The sequence below is a fragment of the Peromyscus eremicus genome, unplaced genomic scaffold (genome assembly GCF_949786415.1).
Source record: "Peromyscus eremicus unplaced genomic scaffold, PerEre_H2_v1 PerEre#2#unplaced_483, whole genome shotgun sequence".
NCBI lineage: Eukaryota > Metazoa > Chordata > Mammalia > Rodentia > Cricetidae > Peromyscus > Peromyscus eremicus.
Window position 1 is genome coordinate 11,995 of NW_026734719.1, and position 24,404 is coordinate 36,398.

General features: G+C 50.4%; 1 protein-coding gene across 1 annotated transcript in view; it reads left to right on the plus strand.

Moving 5' to 3' along the window:
* Positions 1–276: 276 nt before the first annotated feature.
* Positions 277–24,404, plus strand: part of Tmem63c (transmembrane protein 63C) — a 76,688-nt gene continuing 52,560 nt past the window's right edge. The window contains 2 exon segments of the mRNA XM_059252895.1: positions 277–396; positions 18,171–18,320. The gene's annotated coding sequence lies outside the window, so the exon portion shown is untranslated.

Genomic DNA, 24,404 nt, shown 5'->3' on the forward strand with positions numbered 1-24,404 from the left:
AGCTGTATTTCTGCTTCATGGAGAATTGGCTTGTGGTGAAGGGTGTTCTTTAGCCAATAAAACATCAGCACATGAACCCAAATATTCTTTAGTGGCATGATCCAACTATTGGCTAGGGTCAAAGTGGAGTTGGGAGGAGGCTGAGCACTCACCCCTAGACCTGCCCAATGGTAGGTGGAGAGCCCTTTCTGTCTAGACTCTCCAGAGTTCCAGGAAAACTGTGTGTGTCCTTTGTGATGTCATCAGCCCTGCCTCTGACCTCACCCACCAGGAGTTTCTAATATTGATCATTGGTAGTGGCTCTGGGTGGTCGTCTTCAATTTCCCTTCTTCCCAGACAGATGTACTGGTCAAAGAGGCAGCTGTTGGCTAAGAGCACTCACTAGGTGCGGCCTTGGTGAGTGGGGATCATGGGAAATTAGTGAGGGATGGAGTTCAGGACTGCCTCAGGAAAAGAGAGGCCTGGGCTCCCCACTGAGAGAGAGCCAAGTGATTCTCAGGGTCTTTCACTTCGGTCCCCAGCATGGGACATGAATTTCCCATTAAGGCATAAGTCCATAGTGTAGACGTAGGCCCCAGACCGTCAGTTATAGAGCTCTATAACACCATGTCTAATTAGACAGAAGGCAGTATATTGCTCTAACCTACTCAGAAAACCAAATTCTCTTCCCCTGGCAAGATGAGTTAGAACATGAGGAAAAAGTCTGAGCTGTTGACAAGAACCTACTCTTTTAATGAATCTTCATTTGGCTCGCTCTTGAGAACAGGGTACCCTGGATAACTGGACTGTCACTTGGGATATAAATAATGTCTTGGCTTCAATTTGAAAATATTGCCCCTGTCAGCAGCATGAGTTCATATTCTGGGTCCTGTAGGATCTGCAGCCTGACCCCTGTCACCTTGGCCCCTGCCTAACAGTCTTCCCAAGCTCCAGTCCACAAGGCATTGGGAACATCCTTGTATGGATCCCCCACCTCTGAACCTAAAACCATTGGTCTGACACTATGAAAAACATGCAGTTACTGTGCATAGCCTGCTTCTGTGGGTCTCTCACGCTTCTCATTTCGAGTGTCACCGAGCATTCACTTTGGTTGTGCCTAATTCTGGCAATTACAGGCACTCCTATAAGGAAGGTCTTTGGTTAGGTAGGTCGTTGAGAGCCCAGGTGCATGTTGCGGATGCAATGATTTCTAGATATCTAGATGTCATTTGCCAGGGCTAACAAGGGTCACTGGACACTCTGGTTGTGCAGCCTAGCTCCTGAAGTCCTTCTTCAGCTGGCCTGGGAACTTCAGTTTCACTGCTCAGTGTTCCAAATCGACTGGGAGATCTTAAAAGAGAATGTGGGCTTCACCCCTCCCCCGCCCCAGCCAGGGAAAGGAGTTAGTAAGCAAGGCACTGTTCTAGACACTAGACATAAAAAGACTTCTTGCCGGGTGGTGGGAGGCAGAGGCAGGTGAATCTTTGTGAGTTCAAGGCTAACCTGGTCTCCAGAGCGAGTTCCAGGACAGGCAGGGCTACGCAGAGAAACCCTGTCTCAAAAAACAAAAACAAACAAAAAAGACTTCTCATCTTGTGAAGGTTATTGTAAATGGCGATGAATCAAAACCTGTTCTGTGACCCTCAAAGTTGTGGCTTTGGGGGACTGAGTTTTTCTGGAGTCTGAAGTTTTCTCTCTCTCGTGGACATAGAAACTTTATTTGAAATTCTTTATTGGGATACTTCCTAAATACATTGTTGCTCTCCTTTAAAAAAAAAATATTCGGCTATTGATTTAGTCTGGTCATAGTGAGGCAGATAATGTTGTCTGAGTCCATTTCCAGTGGGATCCAACAATCTGCCCTCCCAGCCCCTGGAACGAGGCTGTGAATGATGCTACATCTCTAGGGTTCCTTCTCAGTTCCAGCTCTCTTGCTGCCAGTGACCTCTCCATCATCTCTGCTTCTCTCTCTCTCTCTCTCTCTCTCTCTCTCTCTCTCTCTCTCTCTCTCTCTCTCTCTCTCTCTCTCTCTCTCTCTCTCTCTCTCTCTCTCTCTCTGTTTCTCCCTCTTTTGCAAAACCTATTTATTACTGAGAGGCATGCGCTCTGCCCATGTAGAGGCCAGTGGATGACTGTGAAGTTGTGCGTGGGTTCTGGGGATGGAACGCAGGTCTCCAGGCTCACATAGCAGTCGTCTTTACCCACTGAGCCATCTTGCTGACCCTATTCTTGCTTTTCATTCAGCTGTTCTCTTTCCTCTATCCAGCTGATTACCCACCTCAGGTGTGAAGGCCAGCCCTGCTCATTAGATTACCCGATCAGCTCCTGGAGAGCCAACGATGTGGTTTTTTTTCCCAGCGTCACCTCTCTCTGTTTCAGTCTTCAAAAGGAAGAAGAGGGAAGTGGGAGCAGGATGCTCCACGTTGAAGGAGCATTTTCACCTTCATTCCCCTAGCCAAAGGCTTAGTCTGTAGCTGCAGCTGACTGTGTGTGTGTGTGTGTGTGTGTGTGTGTGTGTGTGTGTGTGTGTGTGGTGTGTGGTGGTGGTGTGTGTTTGTGTGGTGTGTGTTTGTGTGGTGTGTGTGTGTGGTGTATGTGGTGGTGTATGTGTGTGTGTGTGTGTGTGTGGTGTGTGTGTGTGTGTGTGTGTGTGTATGGGGTGTGTGTGTGTAGTGTGGTGGTGGTGGTGTGTGTGTGGTGTGTGTGTGTGTGTGTGTGTGGTGTGTGTGTGGGGTGTGTGTGTGGTGGTGTGATGTGGTAGTGGTGTGTGTGTGTGTGTGTGTGTGTGTGGTGTGATGTGGTAGTGGTGTGTGTGTGTGTGTGTGTGTGTGTGTGTGTGTGTGTGTGTGTGTGTGTGTGTGGGAGCACAGGGATATGGAGTCTCTGGCACAGTTACTGTGAGGACAGGCTGCAAACTTCCGAGATCTCCTTTCACAGGGGAGAGGTAAAGGAAGGACTCACTCCAGTTCCCGGCAGTCACTCCTCCTGCACCTGCTGAAAGAACGTGGCCACGTGTTTGCTTACTTCTCTCATGGCTGTGACAGAATACCGGACACAAACAACTTAGGAAAGATTCATTTTGCTCATGGTTGCCGAGGACGGCCAGTCTATCATGGCAGGCAAGGCATATCTGTGTCCGGGTGTGGGGGGATGAGGTGGGAGCTTGCCACACGGTTTGTTCACGTCTTGGTGGATCCGGGAGGAGAGACCTCAGGTCAAAGCAGAAACAGCAACCACTTTCCAGGCCTACCCCCTCTACTCTCCCCCGCCCAAACCACTTCCGTTAACAAGGCACTGTTCCAGAGGTTCCACAGTGTCCCCACACAGTGCCACCAGTTGCAGACCAAGTATTCAAGAACATTATGACCAATGACAGGGAAGAAATCATGGCGGGCTCCGTTAGAAGACAGGAGGAGCTTTTGTGCAGGAGGACCTGGTGCCTTGGCCAGGCAGCTCTGTTTGTGCTCCCCGGAACCTTTTTGCTTCTTACTATCGTTCTTGATTATGCTCCCTGCAAAACACTGGATTTAAACAACAGGGCTTGAAGACGATAGTATGAATAGTGTCGTTCAGAGACGACAGGTCAAAAGCACACCCTGATCCCCATGAGTGAGAGCATATGTGTCTTCGGTACACAGGCACTGAACACAAATGCCCAGTCCCCCTTAGTCATTTCCGCCCAGTTTCACCGAGAACCTTCTACAAGCCTGGCCCCCACCTGAACGGCTGGGACGCGAGTGGTTGGGATACACCAGTCACCTCTCCCGCCACTATGTCTGCCTGGCATGTATGTGGGTCTCCTTTAGTTTTTTCTGCACCACTGTATGACCCCCTATGCCGTGCACCTCACATTTAGCAGGTCTCCCCATCATGGGCTTTGGGGTTTGGGTGTGGCCCCGCAGGAGCAGGTTCTAGGATGAGGGAGCAGAGAACAGAGAAACTGTTCTTGTCAGCTTTCTGCTGTTTCCCAACTTAGCAACAGTAACAACTACCATTCTCAGGGCACACAGTTAATTCTCGTGACCAGCCCTGGAGGTTACGATTATTTACTCCATTTTACATGTGCAAACAATTATATTTGGTTTTTTTTTTTCTCTCTTTCTCTTTTGGGAGCCTACCACCCAGCTCCCAAATAAATGCATGGAGTCTTATTCTTACTTGTGAATGCCCAGACTTAGCTTGGCTTATTTTTAGACGGCTTTTCTTTATTTTATTTGGTTTTTTGAGACAGGGTTTCTCTGTGTAGTTTTTGGTGCCTGTCCTGGATCTCGCTCTATAGACCAGAATGGCCTCAAACTCACAGAGATCTGCCTAGCTCTGCCTCCCAAGTGCTAGGATTAATGGCATGCACCACCACCGCCTTAGACAGCTTTTTTTCTTTTCTTTTTTCTTTTTAAAGATTTATTTATTTATTATGTATACAGCATGTATGACTGCAGGCCAGAAGAGGGCACCAGATCTCATTACAGATGGTTGTGAGCCACCATGTGGTTGCTGGGAATTGAACTCAGGACCTCTGGAAGAGCAGCCAGATGCTCTTAACCCCTGAGCCATCTCTCCAGCCCCCTAGACAGCTTTTCTTAACTTAAAATTATCCCGTCTACCTTTTGCCTCTGGGCTTTTACCTTTCTCTATTCTCTATTCCTTTCTTTCCTACTTACTCTGTGGCTGGTTGTGTGGCTTGGTGGCTGGCCCCGGGTGTCCTTTCTCCTCCTTTTATCACTCCTCCCCTCTTCTCCTATTTATTCTCTCTGTCTGCCAGCCCTGCCTATCCTTTCTCCTGCCTTGCTATTGGAAATTCAGCTCTTTATTAGACCATCAGGTGTTTCAGACAGGCACAGTAACACAGCTTCAAGAGTTAAACAAACGCAACAGAAAAGATTACAACACATCTTTGCATCATTAAACAAATGTTCCCCAGCATAAACGAATGTACCACATCTTGAAATAATAGTCCACAGCAAACAATGCATCTCAGAAAGATCAAGTCCCCTGCTGAGCTGGGACCTGCATACAGACACTGAGAATTTTTGTTGTTTGTTTTTGTGACAGTGTCTTTCCATATAGCCCTTGCTGTCCTGGAACTTACTCTGTAGACCAGGCTGGCCTCACACAGAGATCCACCTGCCTCTGCCTCCCGAGTGCTGGGATCAAAGGTGTGAGCCACCGCACACAGCCCAAGAATCCTCATACAAGACTCTTACACTTAACTGGTTTGTCTCCATACCCTCTAGCCCTCACTGAGCAGCCCCGTGAGTGGGAGAGCAGAGGGAAAAATAAAGAGGGAGTGGGTCACTGAGGACAGCAGAGCAGGATGACGGCAGCATCAGGGTTAGAACTCAGAAACTCAGTAGTGATAGAATCACGGATGGTCAAAAGCCTTCCTGTGCCATGGAGTAAATAAACGAATGAGTGAGCGAGTGAAAGCTCACAGAGACACACCTTGGGAGAGCCTTTCTAGTGGCTCCGCCTTGAATTCTCATGGGGTGGCTAGGTCGGAACAGCCAGAGGGTGGAAGGTGATGGGTGTGTATGTGGGGGGGGGGGACAGGTGCATGGTGTGGGGGGACAGGTGCATGGCGTGGGGGGACCTAGCACAGGTTGGCAAGGGCGCTAGTGTTGCTGGCTATAAAAACCCAGGAAGACATAGTTACTAACTTCTGCCCCCTCCTCCAGTGTTCCCTGATCCTGTCTCACACTGCTCCCTCCTCGGCCTTTTTATATTGCTAACAGCTCTGACAACATCTCACTATTATAAAACATCACCCAGTAGTGGCTCCTGTCTCATTAGCTACTGTACTGAGAACCTCCATAATAAAATGTCTATTGCCGGGCGGTGGTGGCGCACGCCTTTAATCCCAGCACTCGGGAGGCAGAGCCAGGTGGATCTCTGTGAGTTCGAGGCCAGCCTGGACTACCAAGTGAGTCCCAGGAAAGGCGCAAAGCTACACAGAGAAACCCTGTCTCGAAAAAACCAAAAAAAAAAAAAAAAAAAATGTCTATTAAGTAAGTGAACCCAGGCCGTGACCTAGAAACAGAGAGAGAGAGAGAGAGAGAGAGAGAGAGAGAGAGAGAGAGAGAGAGAGAAAGAGAGATGCCTACAGCCCTTACTTCCTTACTTTGCCCTTACTTGGGGCAACAGGGGCAAACACATGGCATCAGCCCCCAATTCAAAACCGGTGTCTCCAGCAGGGCAGGCAGGTCTTGGGTGAAACTTGAGACCCACTTGAGGAGTGTGGTCCTGGCAAAATGGACCGGACTCATCCCACTCCTGGATGGGGTTGTGATCAATTTATAGATCTTTCTTCTGCTGAAGGAGTCGGAACTGAGCCTTGCCCGGATGTGGCCCTAGGGTGTGGCAGAGCGCTACCTTAGCGAGGTTGAATGTCTTTCCTTGCTTCTGGATAGCTGGGCTATGGCTAGGAGGCCTCGGAGGAGAGTTTGAGGCGTGGGAGAGGGTGGGTGGGCAAGGCAGCTGCCGAGGCCCAGAGCCTCAGTCGCTGCAAACCGCAGCCAGGGAGCGAGCGGCAGCCTTGTGCATTGGCGATGGCCATCGTTTCTGATTGCTACAGAATTTCCAGGGCAGAGCCTTGGTCTCTGCTTACGATCATCTAGCCCGGGTTCCCCCACAGGTCAGAGAAGCGTGGGGCGGGGCCGAGGTTGACTCCTACTGGGAGGAGCCGGGATGCCGCTCGCGCGGTGATGCAGAGGGGAATTTGCTGACAGTCCCTTGCCAGGTGGAGCAGGCTTCACAAGGCCTCGGAAAAAGGAGGAGGAGGAGGACCCGCCGGCAGTCTCCTCTCAGGTAGAGTGTTGACTGTCACTGATCCTAGCAGCCCGAGCTCCTGGCCTGGGGCTGGCGGTGGCTGTTGAGGGCTCAGATACCGTGAGCTTGGGGACCGTCGCTTCTGGGAGAAGGGATGAGAATCCGGGTCCTCGGGCCAGGGAGGGGGCGGGGAGGGATAGCTTGCTGAGAGCTTTCGGCGATCTGGGACTGGACTGGAGGGATGGGAGTAGGGGAGACTGCGCCACATGTGGAGCACACTGGCTCTTCCTCGGCATGTATCTAAGGCAGGGTTGGGCTAAGCTGCCCGCTAGGAAGGGCCTGGACTTAGGAGACCTGTCTTCATGGGATGCCGGGATGGAGGTGGGCGGGAGATTTGCTTGGGGGGGGGTCCCTGCCTCTTGTCTGAGTAGGTGGGAGTTTCTCTCAGGGCACCCCACCCCATCCATCCAGGGACTCCCCAGGGCTCTGCTGCCCACGCACTGGGCTGGGCTGGAAGGAAGCGGTCTACTCCAGGGTTTCCGTAACCACCGCATCACTGATGGGCTGCGTGGGGGGTCTGTTTCTAGGCTGGGCAGCCTGAGTTTCAAGGTGGCCAGGGTCCTGGGGGCGACGGATGGCACCTTACTGTACGTGTTTTAAAAGACAGGATCTGCCTCCAACCTCAACTTGAAAGAAAGAAAACTTTGGGTTTGGATGAAGATCCTGGGGAAACTGAGGTCCAGGGGTGCTTTGACCTGACTGAAGTCACTGGCAGGTCCACAGACCTGGTCTCCCAGGTATAATCTACCCCCGCTGGAGGAATGGCGGCCACTCTTGCTCTCTAGACCCCGATCCCCTTTGAGCTGGATCCCACTCGGTGTCCCTCTCTCCTCATCCCTAAGGATGCAGGGAGTTACAGTTTCAGCAGGCTTGGGGAGCCAGAGGTGTGGACACCCGCAGGGGTTGGAATTGGACAGGAAGAAACTGCTAAAAAACTGCTCACTAGGCTGTAGAAGGGGTGATGTGTACCTGTGGGTTCAGGAAAAAACAGTAAGAGGTGGCTTTTAATGGCAGAGGAAGTCCCCCAGTGTTCCCCATTGTGCCACCCTTGATGGGGGCTCGTGGAAAGTTCCTAGGGAGTGAGATGGGGCTGAGGGGAACAAGGAGATGGACTTTTTCTTCCAGAGGCTCTGGAGCTCGTTCTAGAAAGGTGATGGAGGCTTTGGGGGGGAGGATGCCTTTCCTTCGCTTCCTTCCCTTCCTGTTCTTGTGCTCTCTGATCGGGTGTCCCCAGATAGAGCGGACTCCACTGAATCTGTGGCCGTCCTAGCTGAACTTCTCAAGTTATCCCGGCCTCCTTCTCCGTGGAGCAAATGTCTTTCCTTGGAAGGTAACTGAGTCAAGGCGCAAGCAGTGGCGTTTTAGGACCAGAATCAGTGGTTGCTTGTCCCTGTGCACAGAGGCACAGGGGGTACTGTGGGCTGCTCTACACCTCTCCCCTGGACAGCTCAGGGCAGACCCAAGGCCTTCTTATTATTATTATTCTTGCCTCTCCTCCTCCCCCACTGCCCCAGCCCTGGGAGGTGAGGGTGACCCAACATGGTCTCCTCCTTCCAGGAATGTTTGCTAGTTACTTGGTAAGGAAACAGCCTGAAGGAGAGAGATAAAAATCACTTGGTTACCTCGCTCGCCTGCACGTCCCCACAGGGCTACACTGTCCTATAGAGCCACCGGAGCCAAAGTCAGGTGTCACTCCTATCTGGTTGGCTGTAGCAGTAGCTGTGAGCGTGAACACAGCTATGAACCGTAGACAAGGGGACCTGCTGTCTCTCTGAGAGCCCAACAGGACAAGAGGTTCTGACCAGCCCATATGCCAGGTGAAAGGTGTTGCTATGTACCTGGCTGCTTTCCAGAGATACCCTCTGAGTCGAGTCCCTGAAGCTGGGCTCCAGAGAGAAGCACATGCCTTGGGCTGCTAGGTGGTCACTGGGATTCTCAGGGGGGTGATCTGTGGGAAAGAAGGGACTCTCTAGAAAACTATATTGGAGCTGGCTGCTTCTGGGGTGGCCATATAGTGCCAGAGAAGAGGACCTATCCACCTACCACATCCACTGGGGCCCTTCCCCAGGAGGAAGGCCATTGTTCACAGTTCAGGAAATTGGTGGTATGTTTCTCTCAGCCTAGCCATGAAAGGTCAGGCCTCAAAAGGTCCCCATCCTACCCCCCCGGGCCATCTCACTCACACGGAAGGAGAATCAGGCCCATGGAACTGAGAGCCTGTTCTGGACCAAGAACTATTTGCTGGCACTCTGCCCTGAATTACCCTACCTGACATCTAGGCATGAACACACCTTCTCCAGATGGGTGGGAGGGCTTTGAAAATGAGTCAAGTATTTATTACAGAAAGGAAGTGTTATTCTAGGAGACTCTGGCCTACATGGAAGCCATCTGTTTCCTCCCCTCTATGTAGGATGTCCCCTTTGTCTGTGGCCAGTCTAGGGTCTCTTCAGTCTTAGACTAGACCTCCCAGCCCTCTTCCAATTATACTCTGGCCTTCCTCCTCAGTTGACTAATATTAACATTTAACAGGGTTGCCACCCAGAGATGCTGGTGTCTAAAGGCACGCTGGACGTCCTCACAAGCCTGTACCTTCCTACCAACACACAAAACCCATAGACTTTCTACTATGGCCCTTTCTGGGAGGCGGCTGGTTGAGGAGTCACAGAGATAATGATTGAAAAGTTCCGGGAACTCTTTGCGATGTCCAGGCTACGGGAATCCATGTGGCATTCAGGCTGTGGGCAGGCTTTCACTGTAATGAAAGCGCTTAGGGGAAGTGCTAGGCAACTGTGTGAGATCAACAGCTCTTAGTGCCCCGTCTTGCCTGACTGGGGCCCAGTACTCTCTTCTCTCTCTCTCTCTCTCTCTCTCTCTCTCTCTCTCTCTCTCTCTCTCTCGGGTTTGAACAGCTTACTTACCCACCAGCATGCTTGTGTAGCCAGGACTCCGCTTTCTCGTCCATGAGTTGGTGGGGCCGCAGTGAGCGCTGAGATGAGAACCTGGGGCCACTGAGATGAACGTGTGAGCATTGCGTGGAAGATGGGTTCTTGTTCTAGAGCCATCTGGATTGCCCAGGGCTCACTGAGAGTAGCTCTTAGGAACATCCTGTGGCTAGAACTTGGGCTGCGTTTCTGGATTGGGTTATGCATCCAAGCTCCTATGTTCCTTGCCAGTGTTCCTAAGGCTGGGACTGTGAGACACGCTGAGCCAGGCAAGAGGGTAGGGGCTCCCCATTATCACCTCCTGCTTCTTCTGCTCATCAGGGGTTCTCTCAGAGAAACAGAAGGGCAGGCCCATCTAGAAAACTGGGACTTGCACCCAGGTGTCCTAGGATCCTGGCTTACATTGTCCCCACCCTTCCATCTGCTACCTTACACCCATCCTTTCAGGAAGTGAGCTACTGGACCCAGTGGATGAGTGATGGCATGTCTCTGTGCCTTCATTTCCTGCTGAGTCAGGGCCTCTGGTGTCCTTAGAGGGTCAGAGACAGAAAGACCATGCCAGCTTCTAGTGGGGAGCCAAGCTGTCCCCTTCTCATCCCCGAGTAGCCCAGCCGAGGGAGGTGGCCCTGGAGAGAGAAGCCTTCACACCGTGGTTGAGTCTTCTCAGGATTGTGCCCAGACGGATGAACACTGGCCTCAGGCCATGCCCCTGCCTCAAGAGCAAGAGACTCCTAAGGTCTTTGGAGATTCAGGGGAGCAGTCCAGTCCAGTGGTCAATCAAGAAGGTGGTTGAGAATGATCATGGGGCCATTATCACCTCGGATGTCCAAATGACAGTTGGCTAGAGCATTAAAATGCTGCAGAGCGTACTGGACATGTAATCAAAGCCCTGTGGGGTGACCAGCTATGGTAGAACCTGAGTATGGACGAACTGCCGCGTGTGAGACAGTGTTCAGAGGCTGATACGGTTTCCACCCGCATCATTACCTGCTCACTCCATTTTCATGAGATGAGTCTTCCTTTGCGGTGCTGGGAACACCCCCCCACCCCACCCCCACCCCCCACCCCCATACAGAGTCTTCAGGAAGACGGCGGGGGGGGGGGGTGCTTGGTCACTAAGTCCCCTTTCCATTTGCTTGTCTTTTTATTTCTGAGTCACCAACCAACTCTCTAGGGACCTTTGGGATGACAGGCCAGCCATGTAAATTACTCAAGGCTCCATTAGAATTGAACTGTTCCCTTTGGAAGAGCCTCAGGTTCCTGAAGGTCTGGGAGAAGGGAGTCATCCCGGAACCAGAAGGCATGTGGGTGGCAGGGCAGGAGGAGGTGGGGAGGGGATACTACATAGTGTTACTAGGTCAGGGACCCCCTCCTGGCCAGGGTGACATGTGTCCAGGTGTGAACTAGACCAGGCCTGGGAAGACCACAGACATCAGGTCAGGGATCATCTCCTGAGGTCTTGGTGCTCCATGGTTTCATGTGCCTGGTTATTACTTCTGAAATCTCCCTAGGCTCCAGGGAAGAAGTGGACCCAGTGAACTTTCACTAGATAGAGGAGAAAACAGAAACTGGGAGGCGGTGTGAGCCACAGCCTTGCATATGTGGCCATGGGGTCTGACTCCAGCATACAGGGGTCTGTCTCCAGCATACAGGGATCTGACTCCAGCATACAGGGGTCTGACTCCAGCATACAGGAGTCTGTCTCCAGCATACAGGGGTCTGACTCCAGCATACAGGGATCTGTCTCCAGCATACAAGGGTCTGTCTCCAGCATACAGGGGTCTGTCTCGAGCATACAGGGGTCTGTCTCCAGCATACAGGGATCTGTCTCGAGCATACAGGGGTCTGTCTCCAGCATACAGGGATCTGTCTCGAGCATACAAGGGTCTGTCTCCAGCATACAGGGGTCTGTCTCCAGCATACAGGGGTCTGTCTCCAGCATACAGGGGTCTGTCTCCAGCATACAGGGGTCTGTCTCCAGCATACAGGGGTCTGTCTCCAGCATACAGGGATCTGACTCCAGCATACAGGGGTCTGACTCCAGCATACAGGGGTCTGTCTCCAGCATACAGGGATCTGTCTCCAGCATACAAGGGTCTGTCTCCAGCATACAGGGGTCTGTCTCCAGCATACAGGGGTCTGTCTCCAGCATACAGGGGTCTGTCTCCAGCATACAGGGGTCTGTCTCCAGCATACAGGGGTCTGTCTCCAGCATACAGGGGTCTGTCTCCAGCATACAAGGGTCTGTCTCCAGCATACAGGGATCTGTCTCCAGCATGCAGTTACATCAAGCACTTACTTCCGTTGTGCTGTTGTTGATTTTGCTGAAGTTGCTTAAGACCCAAGCACTTGGAAGTGAAGGTTGATGGTTTGTCCCCTTCCCCTCCATTCTGGGCAGGGTGCCCAGAGCCGGGGCAGCTGAAGGACAGTTCCTGTCCCAAGAGCAAGTGGAACGGAAGGATAGGATTCCCTCCTCACCCCCATGTGTGCGGAGAGGTGCAGACCTAGACTATGCTCCTACCTGCAACAGCTCCTCAAGACCCTATAGACAGCTGTCCTGGTGTGAGAGGGGCAGGTCAGGAGGAACCCTATCCCAGGGTCCTCCAGTGAGTCTGCGAAAGGAAGCTAGGCCGGAGCAGCCCTGGTCTTTGCCATGTTGGGGAAAGCAGGCTTCTAGGCCAGGCTTGGTAAGATAAGGCGCCCCAGGGACTCTGCCTGCTTATGCATGAGTCATTTTTGAACCTATCTTTGTGCTGGGCCTTCCTCACTGGCCCCAGAGCCTTCCACTGAGCACTTATGGGGAGTCAGAACCACTCCTCATGTGCCGTGCCCTCACTCAGGCACAGAGGGTCCCCCCTGCCATGTATGAGAAGAGATGACTGATCACCTTGAAGTTTCTGCCCCTCACCCCAGTTTTTCTTCCTCATCTCCCCCTTTCCTCCTTTTCTTCCTTTTTTTTTTTGAGGCAATATCTCACTGTGTAGAACTGGCTGTCTCAGAACTCACAGTGTTCTGGCCTGACTCTGCCTCCCGAGGACTGGGATTAAGGTTGTGTGTGCCACAATGGCCAACACCCCTAGATCTTCTTGCCCCAACTCCTAGTATAACTTTGGCCAAGTGGGGTCCTGAAAGAAGAGATGACTTTCTGACCCATGTCCCAGACTACCCCAGATCTGTCTCCATTCCCATCTGTTTATTTTCCTGTCCTTTTAAAATGCAAGCACCTGCCACATCCTCCATGAAGCCCTCCATGGACCTCAGCTAGAAGAGGTCTGGAAAGCCTTGCACGTGGAACCTGTTTCTTTTGCTAGACAGTGAGCTCACCCCTTTACTCACCTCGTGCTCCCGAGTCCTCTACACACGTACGTCCACTGGCCACCGGTGGAGAGAGCAGGGAAATGACAAATACTAATCACGTTCTGTGATGACGGCAATGCAGAATGCCGGGGATGGGATAGTCTGACAAGGACACGTGGAGATGCAGTTGCCTGTGCTTTATGACCAATGGTTTCACATCTGGGTGTGCAGTGACCTAGAGACACTCATGCCTGTGCAGCAGGTGACAGTCTCTGAGATATCTAGGGCAGCGACACCTGAAATGCAAAAAATAGGTCTTAGCCACTGTAGCTTTGTCACCGACAGCAGTGGGGGGACAACCAAAGCTGAGACACCTGGAAATTAGTACAAGCAGAGTGGAGCCGTTTATCTTACTGTTTTATGCTGGTTTGACTTTTTGAGACAAGATCTTGCTATGTCACTCTGGTTGGTCTGCAGCAATCCTCCTGCCTCAGCCTTTTGAGTGCTGGGATTACAAACATACATCACTCACTCCCGTCTGAAGTTTTTGTGTTGATTTTTTTTTGGGGGGGGCAGGGTTTCATGTAGGCTTGTCTCAAGCTCACTAGGCAGAAGCAGATGACTTTGAATACCTGATCCTTCTGCCTCCATCTCCCAAATGCCCAAGATTACAGGCATGTACCCCACAACCAGCACGGAGTTTTATTTTCTGTAAATTATACCTTGATAAGACTGATATGCCTACACATATGTACAGTATGTGGGTATTCTGTATCGCCACGAATAAATCTAAAAAACGGTAGCAAAAGGAGATCGCAGAGCAATACCATCAGTGACAATATAAGGTCAATACAATTATAAAACAAGATTGTATGATTAATAGAGATGAACAAGTTACAACTCCTGAAGAGCACAGCCCTGTGGTGATCTTCAGGGAATGGAGCTGAGACTTTTGGGCAAAGACTTAGTGGAGCAGAGGCTTCTGGTAAAGACTTCTGGTTCATCAGGAACACTCCGTCTCTCACACATGCACACACACACAGTATGCACACAGGCATACTCACGCACTCACACAACATCTGAAGAGGGAAAATTATAGGGTGTTAATATTTGTTAATTACATTGGTTTTATTCATTTATCTTTTCAGTGTTTAAATTGTCTTCCCCCCCCAAAGGAAAGGCACCAACTCCTCCCTGGGAGGCAGGGTAGGGTCCTGGAGGAGGTGACCACAGAATGCTGAAGGAAGAGTGGGTGGTGGCAGGTTTAATCAGTGCAGGGAGCTGGGGGAAGGAAATGTGGAGTGTCCCAGGCCGGGTGATAAAGAAATGCAGGCAGCATGGAAATGTTTGATGAATGACTTAAGTTTATCAAGCAACCCTTTCTCCACCACCTTCCCATTCTCTATGATTTCAGCACTTCCGTATTTGGGCTGTGTGTAAACAGGATCCTGGGAAAAACTGTGTTGTATAATTTTGTGACTTTTATTCATTTATTTTGAAGATTTATTTTTAATTATGTGTGTTGTCTGGTTGGGGGTGGGTGGGGTATATATATACATGCATGTGGTGTCTGTGAAGTCCAAAAACATCAGATCCCTCTGGAACTAGAGTTAGAGGGAGTTGTGAGCCACCTGATCTGGGTGCTGGGAGCCGAACTCAGATCCTACGGGAGAGCAATGCACGCTCTTAGTCTCCGAGCAGTTGATCTCTCCATCCCTGATTTGATACCTTTTAAAGACTAGTTAACCTGGTGATGGTTGGGGAAGCCACGAGGCAAATGGAGGAAGTCCCACATTAAAATGAGGAAATAGCCATTGATACAGAGAAGGCAGAGTTCTCGGAGAATACCGGGGTCAGCCATGTGCAAATCCATTCGAAAGCGAGCTGAAACAATAGTTTTCTGGAAAAAATGCAAATAATCGGTTTGACTCAGAAGAGCTGGAACACCCAAACAGACCAACAATTATGGAAGGAACCAAGTCCTCAAAAAACTCTAAATAGCCAAGTGTAGCAGTGTTTGTTGAACCTTCTCGGACTGGATAGTGGGAATGCTATTTAGGTACCACCAACCATGCCAGGTCTTAGGGAAGGCAAGATTCCAGGCCATTCTGTGAAACTAGTGCCACACTGATAACAAAGCACAGGACAGCTGGTGTGTGGCACACATTCATAATTCATCAGTTAAATAGCAGAATGAATGCTCATCTGTGAATATTGGTATAGAACATGTAACTAAATAATAAATAGAATAGTGAAATATTGTATTTTATTTACTTATTCTGGATTAATTTTTTTAAATTTTATTTATATTTTATATATGAGTGCTCTGCAGGTACACCTGCATGCCAGAAGAAGGCATCAGATCCCATTATAGATGGTTGTGAGCCACCATGTTGGTGCTAAGAATCGAACTCAGGACCTTTGAAAGAGCAGCTAGTTCTCTTCACCACTGAGCCATCTCTAGAGCCCCCTCTTGACTAATTTTTTAAGATTCATTTTATGCATCTGAGTGTTTCACCGTCTTGTCTGTGTGTGCATCATCCGCATACCTGGTATCTATGGAGATCAGAAGAGGGCGTGCCTGGAACTTGAGGTACAGATGGTTGTGAATCACCAAGTGGGTGCTGGAAACTAAATCAAGGTCCTCTACAAGAGCAGGAGCTCTTAACCCCAAAGCTGTCTCTCTAGCCCCTATTATTGATCTTTTAAGACAGGATTTCATGTAGCCCAGGCTGACTCACTACATATCCCATGTTGACCTTGAACCTCAGATCTTCCTGCCTCTACCTCCTTTGTGCTGGGATTATCAACACACACCATCACACCCAGCACAGGGCCTAAAGGGCATTTGATAAATATTGATATATATCTTTGATTTTTAATTTGTGTGTGTGTGTGTGTGTGTACATGAGTATTTGTGCATATGTGTGTGGTATACATTACATGTCCAACATTGTTCTATACCCTTTACCTGAAATATGATTTAATCTGTGCTGGAGAAGTGTGTGTTTGGGAGCTGCTGGGTAGGGGCAGGGGGAGAATGAGAATATGGGAGGGAGGAAAGAAGGGAGGAGAGAGAGAAAGAAATGTCTGACCTGATGGCAATGAAGAGTTCTGAAATGAGAAGTGACCAGTTTTCAACTCATATTGCCAAAGCCAAAGAGTTTAATAATGGACGGGGGACAGAAATGAGCTAGATACAATGGTGTGTCTAAAACTGTCATCATGAAACCCATTCTGGAGTATGCTAGTTGAAATAATTAATAAGGTATGCTGAGAAACATTGTTTAAAAAGATGGATATGTGCCACGCTGTTGAAGATGCAGAGAAAGCGGGAACTGCCTGTATTTCTGGGGGACTGCAAACTGCTTCGCTTCTGCAGGACACCTTGGCCGTGTATATTAGTCCCTAAGAGCTGCATGACCCTCAACCCAGAGTTTTCTAGGGCTAACTCCAGAAGTGTTTATTACAGCTTCTTGCCTCAAACATAGGAAAACAAACCAGGCATGGATGCATGCAGCACCTGTAATCCTAGCCCTTGAGGGGCTGAAGTAAGAAGATGGCCAGTTCCAGGCCAGGCTGGCCCACCCAGCAAGTTCAAGGCCAGGCCCAGTCACAGAAAGGGATGGAGGGTCCATCTAAGTATCCAGCAGCAAGGTTAGAATCACGCGACGTGTAGGGCTTGAGTCAGTGAAATACTAACGATTGAAACCTGAAGATGTTGGCTGTAGAGATGTGTGGCATATATGAACGAACAAAGCGAGAGGGACAGGAACATGAAGGTGTAGGGATATGTGCCCGTGCATCCATGTTTGGGGAAACATAGAGAAAATCACAGCAAGGACATTAACGATCTTTATCTTCAGAAGTGCAGCAGAGCCCTGGGGAAGGCCAGGGCAGTGTTCCCCGTGCTATTTCCATTGTGTGGTTTCCTTGAGTGGACTCTCCACAGTGTGCTGTTTTCAGAATATTTCAGAAGAAATCACTTGTGAAGGGAGAAAACTATTTAAAATGCCTTACCCTGAACTTCCTTCTTTTTCTTTTTCAAGACAGGGCTTTTTTTTTTTTTTTTGTATAACAGCCCCGGCTGTCCTGGAACTCACTCTCTAGACCAGGCTGGCCTCAAATTTACAGAGATCTGCCTGCCTCTGCCTCCCGAGCACTGGAATTAAAAGTGCACCACCACCTGGCTCCTTCTTTTTCTTTTTTGGAAGTGATGGAGACCAGATCCAGGACCTCATGCATTCTGGGCAAGTTCTCTGCCGCTGAATGACATCCTGGCCCCGAATTTCCATTTTAAGTTCCCTTTCCTGTAGGTTCATCTTGTCTTTCGTTAGCGATGTCAGACCTGGAAGGGCTCACAAGAGATTATCCCTCCTTTCACTTCGTTTGAAGATAAAACCTAGAGATGTGTCACATAAACTGTCCAGGGTCCCTGGCTAGTCTCAGCAGACTTTGGGGGCTCCTCTGATGTTGCTTTTAGGAAAGGGAACGAGGATGCTGTACAGATTACAAAAGCCTCATCCCCGGGAGTGTCTACTGTCTCCCAGTGTATGCATTGATTATGACTTCCCGTACCTTTGTGGTCAAGATGTGGACATGCAGATCCCTAGGTACCTTCCTGGACATTTGCTCTCTGTGGGCTGGCAGAGGGTTCTTTCGGTAGGCATTTCGGTAATGTCTCCTCAGATGGCTCTGAAGGAAGAGAAGGCTGTGGCTCTGTGTGACCTCCCTTCACCTCAACACTGCTGGCTTTACTCTATATCTAGGCTGAAGCACCTATCACAATGAGGGAAAGCAGAGTGCTTCAGCTCACCAGGGGACAAGTGACAGAACCAGAATGGCTTGACACTCTAGTATAGTGCTCCATCTCTATCCTCCTTCCTGCCGTCTACCTCTGCTCGGCTTGGACGGCTCACTCAGGCCACGCATTGAGCGCTCGTTGGCCTCCGAGGTGCCCTTCGCCCTACCAGAGCTCTCCCCAGGCTGGCCCAGTGGGATGATGCTGACCAGCACATTGGGTCTAGGAGAGACCTGGCCAGCTAGGGCTTGGGGAGGAGCTGTTTACAGAGGACTGGGATCCCTGCCTGCCTATCCTGAGAGGGTTCTGTTGTCCCTTTGCCACAGAGCTTTGAAGGAACCACTTTTGTGGTCAGGAACCGGCGAGACACTGCAGGGTCACCCTGGAAACACCTCTTCCCAGGGACTGGTCGAGAACGGGAAGACCTGGGAACATAGCCTTTCAGCCTGAGCTCTCACCAACACCTGCTGCCCCAGGTAGGTACCCCTGCCATCATCCGGCAGCCCTAGCACTGGTTCCCACCCCGCCTCCCAACCTTGGAAAATGTGGCCCTATGGTTGTCTCCTAGCCTGTGGTGGTGTGTCAGCCAGCACTTGGGAAGGGTCTTCCATAGATGTCTCTAACCACAGCCTGCCTGGAAGGGGCAGCAGGGACCTGAGCCCTCTGCACAGGGCACCATCTCAGGTGGCTCAGTCGAGAGCTGTGGGCGGCTTGTTCTCTGATCATCGGCAATGCCCCAGGCTGAGCTCCTAGCTGGGACCTCTGTGTGGAGGGTCTTGCCCAGCTGCTTTGGTGTGGGGAGGCAGGCTCAGGATAGGTCCAGGCAACGCTATTCTGAGCACTCCCTGACTCTGAGAACTCTCTTCCTCTGGAAAGAATTAAGACAGATAATATCTTCAGACTGCTGGAGCTGGGAGGGATCTCACTGAGTTAATCCAAGTCAATCCCTCTTTACTTCTTGAGTATCACTTAATAGCAACGGTGAATCCAGATGTTGGCATTGAGCATCTCAGAGGAATCAGGTGTAATCTCATCAAAACTGCACAGGAAGCTTTCAGTTTCAGCTGCCTCCTTCCTGCTGGACTCAGCCCAGCCTCTGCCCTGAGTACCTCCCCTCTCCTCTACCATATGGCCATCTCAACCAACTCACACTCCTTTGCCCGGCATCCAGAGGTAGACCGTGTTATGAAGCAGCTGAGCATCTAGAGAAGTCTTTCTTTCCTATTTTAGAAGTGAAAACGTAGATTGTGTCTTGGAGAAAGGATGATACAGCCCTGGGCACTGGGCAGGGAAACTGTAGTAGGGTGAGCTCTTCCCCCCTGAAAGTGTCTAAGGCCTCTCTTTCATGAAGGAAAAAGCTGTCTTGGATGGGCTTTTGGCCAAGAATATTGCGATTGTTGTGGCTATCCATTAAGGTCATCTTGGATCGAGTTCTTTTTAGTACGAAGTGCTCAGGTGTTCTGTAGCCCTCATGACTTCCTCCTCCTTTCCCAGGAGAACCCTCCAGGCCAGGCGGCCTTGGCCGCAGGCAGCCCCTACTTCTGTCCCCCTTCAGGTCTCCCTGGACAACCCTGCTTTCTCCCATCTAGATGGCTGTGGAAAGCTCAGGGCTCTGCAGCCACCTGCCAGCCTCACCGTCTTTGTGTACCGATCTCTGACCGTAAAATGGGGGGACAATAACAAGTAAAAACCAAGGGTTAAATAGGTTAAAACCTGTAAAGTGCTCAGAACAGCATCTAGCATCCAGGACGTGGTTATCATATTAGCTTTGCTCATTACTAAAGCCTGTTCTCTCCCAGCCATACCCAGATGCTTGGCTAACTTCCCTAAAGCACTGAGTAGCCATCTCACTCCCAGGGCATACAATCATCCATGGCTCCCTGTGGCCTGTGCCCTAACCTGCCCTTTAAGGGTCTTGAAAGCAGAGACTGGATGTATTGTATTTATGTTGTACACTATGAGGAAATAATAATAATAATAATAATAATAATAATAATAATAATAATAATCATGTTTATTGAGATAGCATTTTCACTTTCGGGGGAGGTATACTGAATTCCCAAGGAGTAGGAGTAGGCCACATGCAGCCCCCCAACCCAGCTTGAGGGTTTAATTCAAGCTCTGCCTCTTAACCATAGCCCTGATGTGAGCACAGCTGGATATGGGCTGCAGGCTCCACTGGATAAGGGTGGCTCTAGTTTCATCTGGGTCCGTGAGACTGCAAGTGCAGTAGCCCTATTCTAGACTCCAGCCCTGTCCACACCAGAGTGAGGAGAGATCAGCTGGCCACTGTCCAAAATGGACGGGGACTGCAACACTCTTTCAAGTTCAGGCCAGGCAGCAGACATGAAGTCATTTTCCTTGGCTCTCGTAGCTCTAGGCTGCTGGAGGTGGGCCGAAAGTACACAGGATCAGCACCCTGGACAGAGCACACTGCGCCAATAACCCTGCATCCCCATGGAGGAGAAGCTGCACACCAGGGAGACATGATGCTTGGTGGAGTCCGGCAGGCCTGCGTTTAAAACTCAGTTCCTTTTCAAGTGCACAGGCATTGGTTAACCATGACCAGAGTGCAGAGGCGTTGGTTAACCATGACCAGAGTGCAGAGGCGTTGGTTAACCATGACCAGAGTGCAGAGGCGTTGGTTAGCCATGACCAGAGTGCAGAGGCGTTGGTTAGCCATGACCAGAGTGCAGAGGCGTTGGTTAGCCATGACCAGAGTGCAGAGGCGTTGGTTAGCCATGACCAGAGTGCAGAGGCGTTGGTTAGCCATGATCACAGTGCAGAGGCGTTGGTTAGCCATGACCATGAACTTTTCTATGCCCCTGTTTGTCCACCTGTAAAATGGAATTATCCCCCCTGCAGAGGGTAGAGGCCACAGTGGGGCCGCCAGCCAGCACCCTTGCACAGGGGCCAGCTTCGTTTCGCTCAGAACCACAGACAAAGCTGTTCTCAGTGCCACATCATGCAGCCTGCTCACTTTCCCTAGGTGCAATGTGCCTTGCAGGCTGCGGGCTCCCTTCCAAGATGACAGACGACGGCAGTGGTGATGTAGATGGGGGCGAAGGAGGATCAGTGCAAAGCTTCCAAGATTCCTGGCAGGGTGAGAGGCAGGGAGGGAAGCGACACAGTTCTGTCTGATTTTCTCTGAGATTTTTCCACCAGGAGGCTCAGGCACTGCCAAGCCCCAGGAAGTGAGGGTGTGGTGCCAGAGAGGGAGCTGGTTCCCACAGGGCAGGCTTTCCTCCCAACAAACTCAACAGCACTGTGCTTGTGCTTGGGTATTGGCTTTTAGGCTGAGATCAGAAGCATGTAAAGTGGACACAATTCTGTCTTTCCAGGCCTTACCTCTGCTGGAGAAGGGCAGGGCATTTGGCAAGCAGCTCAACTTTATTGATTTTTGCATTATTAATTCTTACTTTTTTTTTCCAAGACAGGGTTTCTCTGTGTAGTTTTGGTGCCTGTCCTGGATCTCGGTCTGTAGACCAGGCTGGCCTCAAATTCACAGAGATCTGCCTGTCTCTGCCTCCCGAGTGCTGGGATTAAAGGTGTGCACCATCACTGCATCTGCAGAGACAGAGTTTCCCTAAGTAGCCCAGGCTAGCCTCAAACTTGTGTCAATGTTCCTGCCTCAGCTTCCCAAGCGCTAGGATTATAGGAGTATACCATGAGGCCTGCCAAAGCAGTATAAATTCTAGATAAAATATGTTAGGGGAAGAAAAACGTAATATGGAAACAACAAACAAAAACCCAGAGAGAGAAAGGAGTCTCAGGAATGTCACAGAGCTGTGTCATTAAATAGGGCCTCCAGGGGGCTGGAGAGGACTTGAGTTTGGCTTCCAGAACTCAGGCAAGGTGGCTTATGGTCATGTGTAACTCCAGCTTCAGGGGGTCTGATGCCTCTGGCCTCCACAGACACCTGTACTCACGTGCACACACTCACATGTGGACGCACACACACACCTATACATAATTTTTAAAACATAAATAAAAATTTTAAATTATAATAGATAATTAAAATTATAATAGATAATTTAAGAAATGGGATCACCAAGGCAGATCTTACCAAAAATGTAACACTTGAGACCCAAACTGCTCACCCTGGTAGGTCTCAGGACTCAGAATCAAGGCCTAACGATTTCATGTGTGCTTAGGACAGAGGCAAGATCTAGAAACCCTTCTAATCCCAGCCCAGACAATGCCATGCTTTCCTCTAGTATTTCCATGGCTCCCCAACCTACACCGAGAAGCACAAGTCAGCCAGGCTGTCTTTGGATGACATGGTCTGCCCAGTTTACCTTTAGCTCGGCAGACCCTTTTCTCTCTGCCTCTGTAGCCAAGCTTGTCATTTTGTGGGTATCGTATTCTCCACTTCCCTCTCCCCCCCCCCGTTTTTCCTCTCTCTACTAGTTTCTGCCAGGGTACAATCTCTGCTTTAACACACACCTCCAGAAGTCCCTTCTGCCCCAATGGTCCCTGAGGCTGGAGCTTCAGCATATACCTTGCTTGGTCCTGGGTTTGGCTTAGAGCTGGTGTCTGGTCTGCTACCTGGGTACATGCTGAAGCCTCGGCCTGGGTTCTTCCACCTCCAGCAGGTGTTGGCTCAGTAAACATGGGCTGAACTGTGTCCATGCTTTAAAGGTCCCCATGATAGCGGGACAAGCAGGGTGAGCCTTTGGCCCACTTGAATGCCAGAGGCGGGAGAGAAATGGGAACAGAAAAAAAACATGAAGGGAAATTCACAAGGAAGAGAGGAAGAACTCACCCTATTTTACTTAGACTGTTGCACGCAGAAGGATTGGTCTCTCTTCTCCAGAAATAGCTACTACTCCCTCCAGCAACCCAGGATAGTATTTCTTTGAGTTTAATTAGAATGCCTTTAGCTTTAGGCAGCATACGTTTTCTCCGGTTCCATCTTTGGCACTCGGCAGTTTTGCTGAACCTTTAGCCAAGGAAAAGCAAAGTCAAGAAAGAGTCTGGCCCCTGACCTGGGGCTTGCCTCTAGGTGAGGTCAGTAACCCCGCCCCCAGAGCCATATGGGAACAGGAGGACTAAGGTGTGGGTGCGCCCACAATTCCTGGAGGCTCTAAGAGCTATAGCCCCTCAACCATTTGGTTCTGCTCCTCTCCGGGGCTGACCGTTATCACTGGGTCTGTAGATAGAGAGGTCCCAGTACCTTCATGAGTTCCCCGTGAGCCCTGGGAGGTCAAATAAACCAGACTAGCATCTTCAACCATCTGGCTTCCACCACCCAACACTGGAGCAGCTTGCTTTTAGCAGGCAGCTGCTCTCTGAGCACCCCTGAGGCAGTCAGCACGGCTTCTGGCCTATTTAGACAGATGGAGCCAGAGCCAGGCAGGGATGAGCTTCACCCTGGCCTTCATCTCATCAGAGGGTGGCGTATTTCCATCTAGGGACCTGAGCTCTCCGGGGAGCCCAAACACAATCTGGACCCACAACTGCCTCCCTCCCCTCTCTCCCTCAGCTTTTGTGCATTCAGTGGTCTGCTCTTGGAATGTCATACCATGGTTGGATGCCTTGATGCCCTTAAGGGCATGTGGCTGCCCTATTGATTCAGAGCTCACATGGTAGCAGGGGGTCCTGTCTGGAGTTGGGGGTGGTTTACAATGCCTGTGCTTGTAGAGTGCCTGAGCAGAGTGCCCAGCATCTAGCAAGCTCTCAACTCATGAGAACTGAACTGTCTTATCTTTTAGAGGTCACCTTTGGCCAGCTCAACCTCTCTGCATCCTTTATGGACACCAAGGAGAATTAGATGCTCCTCTCTGTGACTCCCACACCTGGCAGCCCCCTTACCCTGTGCCCTTTTAAAGAACTGCATGTCTGGACTATAGGCTCTTAAGTTCAGGAGCCAGGTTGGGGCTGAACTGGCGATTCTGAGTGGAAGCTGTGCAGTGGGAGAGAGATACCATGGCTAAGAGAACCAGACTGACGGCCAGACTGTCTACTCCAATGTCTATGCTTGGATGGAGGGGCGCGCTGCAGGGGGACCTTCCTGCTTTTCCCATAGACTTTGCTTCCATAGGGCAAGTTTTAAAGCATGACCCAGTGATATTGGCATCATCCAGGGGCTTGTTAGAGATAATGCCTTCCAGACCTGCCATCCCAGAACCTGTAGCTGTTCAATGTGTACCTTGTCATATATACAAACAGTGACAAGGAGAGAAACTGACCAGTGAGTGCCTTCTGCTGCTTTTGTGACCACTCACCTCCTCTCCCTGAAGGCAAATTGCCAACAGTTTCTTGTGCACTCTCCAAGAGAAAATGGAGAGTGTACCCTTGGCAGGTACATATAGGGTACAACATTCTCTATATGCTGGCTATACTGTGCTTTGCCCCCTAGACCATACAGCTGCTGCTCTCAAACCTGAAAGCCTACTTATGAGGTTCAGTCTCCCCTAACCTGACTTGGCATGCTTACTAATGGTCTTGCCACATGTGGCTGGCCGTTGCCTCTCAATTCAGTGCTCAGTGTGGCACAGATCAGGTGTTTGATAAAGCAAGCTCTATGTGGACTGCGGTGAGCTGTAAACAGCTGGCTG